Below are 6552 nucleotides of genomic sequence, written 5' to 3' on the forward strand. Positions count from 1 at the left end.
TCAAGTGACTTTCTGAACAACATTCCCAAGCTGGCACATTTTGTTGTGGGTATTATCATGTAAAACAAATAAAAATGTTGATTTCCTAATTGTTCAGAGTATTTACTGCACAAATTCTAAAGCATGGATGGCCAGTGTTATGTGATTGTTTTCCTATTATATCTAGTTCTCTCAAAAATAAATACTTGAATTATTCATGTCTTCATAACACAAAATATGTTTCCAATATAAAGCACAGCATTAGAGGCTCAGACATGATCTGCAGCACAGTAAATAATTCCTTTTTCTGCTTGTACTTTTGAACTTGGATTTTTTTCAGTAATTTTATACCAATTTCTCAAAGTTAGCTTGGACTGCAAAGTTTTTTCAAAGTTCTTGCTGGTTAAACCATCTTTCTCTCTCCCAAGCAAAATTGCCTCTGCAAATGACAAAATTCTTCATCCAACAAGGACAAGAAACAACAACGCTTTCAGCCAAAGATGTTAAGTGAAGAAAAGCAAAGGGTAATCTAGTTCTCTCCAGAATGCATCTCTTCTGGCTATCAAAAACGTTCCAGCCATGTTTGGATTGCCACTGCCAGCAGTGAGGACACCATTTCAGACTGAAAAGAAGCATTGCTGGCAGCACCCAGTAATGATGAATTTATTCAGGAGAGGAAGAGGGACCCTTCAGATAACAAGGAGGACTTCAAAACACAGAGATCTGGGCTAGTGCACAGAATCCATGGCAATAATCCATATTCAAGTCATGAACAGGCTAACAACAGTCAGCAGCCAGTGCTCCTCACCTACTTGCCTTTCAGTAGTTAGGTGCCACTCTGGCAGTCCTTTCTCTTTTCACAAGCACCTCACAGAGACTCTCACAAGTGCCTTCATGTTTGTGATATCTCAAATTGTGGAACAGCCCCAAAGCAAATATAACCCTTTTCAAGTTTTCACCAAGATAATTTCATTTTTCCTCCCTTGATGTTTAATTCAATATGCATATTTGCTTTTTTCAAAGTCAGAGTCCCCTACTAACAGACCTTGATTAGAAAATCAGAAGAGGCAGGGTAGCTTACATCCCTCCTGCTTGTTGAGTGGGATCAGTAGGGAGTGGGGGTGCATGAAATGATGTCTGAGAGTGCTTGAGTCCAAGGAGAAGCACAAAGGGTTAATGCACAACATGGCTGAAGAAAAGCAGAAAGTACAAGACATATGAGAAGAATGGTGAAAGCTGTACGAGGTCTAGGATGTGTGAACAGGCCTTTCCTGAATAAAGCAAATAACTAGAAGGAAACATACACTGGCCTGTGGGACAAAAGAGAGGATGTGTCAGAAAACACTTCACACACATATTAGTGTTAAAATGAAGTCCTATTGTTCAAGTTCATGAGCTCTGAAGTGTATTGTTGCTTACACATTGTTTATTGCAATTTACCTTTGCTTTCAAATCACGAACTAGCTAATGAGTATGACATTCCTATTTATACATATTTGCAGGCTCTTACCATCCCCTCTACTCCATTTATGACAGGCATTTGAGAGTTATGAAAAATCCAAAGCCAAGCCAATTATGCAAAAAAGTAGACAAAAGCAGCATTCTGTGCAATTATGACTGACTGTTAAAGGGATCTTTACAGACTTGTTGAGCTCTTTCAATTGTTCAGTGTATTCAGATAAGCAGCCCTTACTACTGGGAATCAGGCCCAGCCAGCATGGGTTTATGAACAATGGGCAATGGAGCTGGGGAGGGGTCTGGAGCACAAGTCCTGTGAGGAGAGGCTGAGGGAGCTGGGGTTATTTAGCCTGGAGAAAAAGAGGCTTAGGGGAGACCTCATTGCTCTTTACAACTGCCTGAAACGAGGGTGTACTTAAGGTGAGGGTTGGTCTCCCAGTTAACAACTGACAGGGTGAGAGGAAATGGCCTGAAGTTGTGTCAGAGGAGGTTCAGATTGGATATTAAGAAGCATACAGTGGAATAGGCGGCACAGGGAAGTGGTGGAATCGTCATCTGGAAGTGTTCAAAAGGCCTATGGATGGGGCACTTGGGGACAAGTGAATGTGGTGGTCCTGGGTCAATAGTTGGCCTTGATGACCTTAGAGGTCTTTTACAACTTGAACAATTCTATGATTCTAAGACAATGAGGTCCCCCATGGTGACAAAACAAGAAATAGTGAGCAATTTCGTGCTGTTTCCTTCAGTATAAAATACAATGATCATCAGATTGAATTACTTAATTCTTCAGAGCAAACTCATTAATTTAGTTCCTTGGAAACTTCCCAAAAATTTATAAGAACTTCTTACCACAACTTGTTGTGGATACTAAAATGTTACATGGCTTCAAAAAGCAACAACACAAATTACTGGAAAAGCAGTTAATCAAAGACAATGAAATACAATGTGAAAGCTTCTGACTTAGGAAGTCAGAAGACTGGGAGGGTGTTCTGGAGAAGTGTCACCACTTGTCTGGTCTCCTTTTTACTCTTCTCTCAGCATCTGCTGCTGACCACTGTCAGAAAAGTGTGAGGCTAGTTAGACCTTTTGTCTGGGCCAGCATAGTTTTTCTTCTGTCCCCATGTGCTCAGGGGCATAATGTAGTGAGCTGAACTGGGTTATGCAACACACTTCTGCCTCTTCCAAAGTTATTTCAAATCTTGTTGTTCCTGTTGCCCCAGTCCTGGCACACCTGACTGACACATGCTGGGCTTTTTTGCCCCAATCTCAGCCTTTGGTTACTGTCTTGGACAGACAGAGCCAAAGTTCGCATATGAAAAGAAAGAGAGGCTGTGCCTCCATATGGCTGTGAGGATCCTGTGCTATGCCAGAGCAGCTTGAGCCCATGTAGCAGTGCTGTGGGAGGGATTATATCCCCTGTGCACTTCCTGGCCTGTCTTACCCCAAGTGAATCAACATCTGGGCTGAGGGCTGCAAAAGGAAAAATTGCCATCTGCTATCATCAGTGTCTCTGTGCCAGAGGACATTTCAACCTTCATGAAATTTGGGATCACTGGTGATTTTCCTGGAATTGTACTGCAGTACAACATGGCATATTCTTTAACACCAACTTCCTGCTGCTCTGTTGTGCAGTGCTGAGTATCAAATGTCGAAGACATCATGCCCTTTTCATGCACTGCCATCATCAGCTACTCCACCTGGTGTCCAGCACAGCTCCACTGGCTGCCTTTGGAATTGAGTCTGCAGGAGGTTTTTTGTGTGAGCAGGCTCTGCTATGCCACTTGTTTCTCTGGGGCCCTATTTCTAGTTGAGCAACTGAACAGAAACATGAAAAGGTGTCACAAAAATCTACAACAGAAATGTGACTGTCAAAGAATGGGAAAAACATGGTTGGCTAGAAGAAAGGGAATTGCAAGAATTTGAACCTGAGCTCTTTGTTGACATCTCACAACACGCTTCAGGATGTTGCTGAGGAACTGGGCTTGGCAGAGTGGTTAGAGTCAATAGAAAGTGTGTATGCCATGTGTTTTTTCCAAAATGGACTTTTAAATTGAGGGCATTTGGCACTGGCAAAAACAGCTCAGCAAGTATTCATCTGTGCTTCCAGTGCAATGTGTACAAGTTGTAATCAGCTCAAAGCTCTGCCAGAACTTTCTGGTGTAGACATGACTTCAGTCCTTTACAGCAAGAAACACAGGCTAATATTTATGCAACAGAACTATGTTTCCAAAAATCTCCCCTGCAACCGTACAGGCATGTGGGGCTAAATAATCAGTTAGATGTGAGCTGACTCTTCATACCAGCCCAAGAACTGTGCATGTACAGAAACCATAATCTACTTATAAAAGTTGTAATCATGCTTTCTTGCACATAATATTCTGAAATATTTGGAGGAAGCTACACTTATCTTTTTATTTCTATCTTCTCCTCCTCAAGAAAGGGACATTTTTTCTCTGCCTTCAGTAACACTCTGCCATTTAATAAAAAGTTATCATATGTTCATTCTGCTTTTATTATTTATTATAAATGTATGATACTATTTCATTATGTAGTTTATTACAAAGCCTTCTGGTTTTCAAACAAAATTTCCTCCTGTATTCTGCATTCATTCTGTTAAGCAGCAATTTACCACCAGTTATAGGTACTGCCCTATGCACATGGTATGAAGACTTTTTATCTGATTAAAAAAGATTAAAGTGGAAAACCATTTAATCAACATAAGTACTAAATTTAAATGGAGAAAGTGCTTTTTCATCAGAAGAGAAATCATGTCCCTCCCTCCTGTGATTGGAAGAAGTGACACGTCTTTGCCACTAGCTGACTTGTGCATGTCACTTGTGTTGCCAGCAGCGATAGCTTCATGTGCTGATTCTAATGAATTGTGACATGTATTGTTAATTATTCTGACATGAATTTTTCTTTTGGACAGACATTGTACATAGCATTACTAAAATACCAGCCAAATACATTCCTGTATTACTGCTTTCAAAGAAAGTTGTTCCATAGAAAATATATTGAAAAGCAGCTTGATGTTAGGAATGTAGTTTCAGCTCTATATTAGGATGAGCACGTCATCATAATTATTTTGGGGTAACTTGGGGATGTGCAGTAGGGTAACAGACACGGAAATGACACACTGAAAATCCATTTATGAAAACAGAGGACTGGTATCAGAGTGATATAAATACATACCAGACAAATTACTTTGTTTTTTATTACACAAAGCTACAGATGAAATCAAAATAATGAAGACATGCATTTAAGAAACTGAGGTTGCAGTTTAAACAGGCAGTAGGAGGCCTTCAATCTGCTGGAGTATGATCAAACAACTTCAGTCAGCAGCCCATCTCCTATTGGCATGCAGAACTGAAATTCCACTTTAAAAAAGAAAACAGAAAAAGTATGATCAGCAAGGTTATTTAGGGAATTTAGTGTAAAATGATGGCTTTTCATTTCCCACTGAAAGGAACGTATTGTGTATTAAGATCATGTGGAGTCTCACTTTCTTACTACAGTCTTTTAGAGTGGTGCTGGGAGCTGGTTTTCCTGACTGGAATAATTTTCTCTGGAAAGTCAGAAGCCACTGCTTTTATTATGCTTTTAGTATTCTTTCTTGATACCATACAAAATGTGGCTGCCCTGGTTAGCTAAAGGAAGAATGGAAGGCAAGAACATTTTCCTTTTATGTAAGCTATAGCATTAGGGAATACCCTCTCCAACATATACTGTTGCCTTGTGGGTAGGCAGTGTACATCTCTGAAGAAAACTAAAAGAATTCAATAGAAAGCATACTGTAGCCTTTTTTAAAACACATACCCTTTGCTTTCTTTCTGTAAACCTAGAAATAATTGATCTGAATTCATGTCTTGGGTTATGTGTGAATGCACAGAAGAAACATCTTTGAAGGGTTTCTCTTTCTGTCCTGTGCAATAACGTATGGAATTACAGCCTCACCAAAATCAATTAGTAAGGAAAGATGCCATGACTATACATCCCAATAACCAGAGTTCAGCACAGATGGATATTTAGGTTTAAATATCTTCTTTAGACCCAGGATCAGCCATTCCCTGAGATGCTATTCATGTCACGGACAGCTAATACATAAATAATAGATTCAAAAGAAGAATATAAATAACTCTCCTCCCTAAGCAGACATAAAAATAAACACAAACCCTAGCTGGAATATGCCTAAATAAAATCTCTTTTCTAAATCCTTTTAGAAATCCTTTAAATACACCAGTTATTTGCAAGACATAGTTTTCTTAGGGATTCATGGGTTTGTAAATCAGCTGTTGGTATCAGATGCAAACAAAGAGATAATCCTTTTTTTCTTCTCCTTTGCGTGCTGCAGTTCATAATCTTTTAAAGAAACACAATGAATACTGCCAATAGGGAAATTAACATGACACAACTAATCCCAACAATTCAGGAACATCCTGTTGTTCCCTGCTATAGTGATTGGTAGTTTTATTCCCCCTTAAACATTTTTACATCAAATTAGTGGAAACACCAGTTAATGTTTAATCTAGGAGTTTGCTCATGGTGCTCAAGGCTATGACTTACAGTAGCAGTTGGATCATTTAAAAAATATCAATTTGATAATGGACAAAATCTGATTTGTTTAACTTTTGGGCCAACTCCTTGTGGAGGTCTTGGAGGAGGAGGGGAGAGCCCCAAAGCCATGAAACCAAGAGATGAGTAGGGCAGACAGTTGAGAAATGACACAGTGTCAAACCACTCCTCTGACTGACATAAATAAATGATTTGAACTTCATAGAAGTTCATAGGAACATGGACTAAGTCTAAGGACTATAATATGCTCTTGTCAAAATTTGAAACTGGATGTGAGGAAGTGGATTCACTGTACAAGTGAATTTTTTATCACACCAATATATTTCCATGAAATGCTTTGAGATTGCTGGAACGGGAATTTGGACACAGATTTTTTTTTTTTTTCCTAGGTTCATTGTTTTCTTTTGTTTGGTTTGGGTTTCATTTTGATTTGTTTTGTTTGTCCATTTTTAAAGAAAGTCTTTAGCCCATTTAAAACCTAAGTAATATCTCTTGGCTTGACTTTTGTTTTTGTTGATGTTAGGTTTATAGCATTAGACAAAA

Source organism: Lichenostomus cassidix, chromosome 4 (assembly GCF_008360975.1).
Source record: "Lichenostomus cassidix isolate B80296 chromosome 4, HeHo_3.0, whole genome shotgun sequence".
Classification (NCBI taxonomy): Eukaryota; Metazoa; Chordata; class Aves; order Passeriformes; family Meliphagidae; genus Lichenostomus; species Lichenostomus cassidix.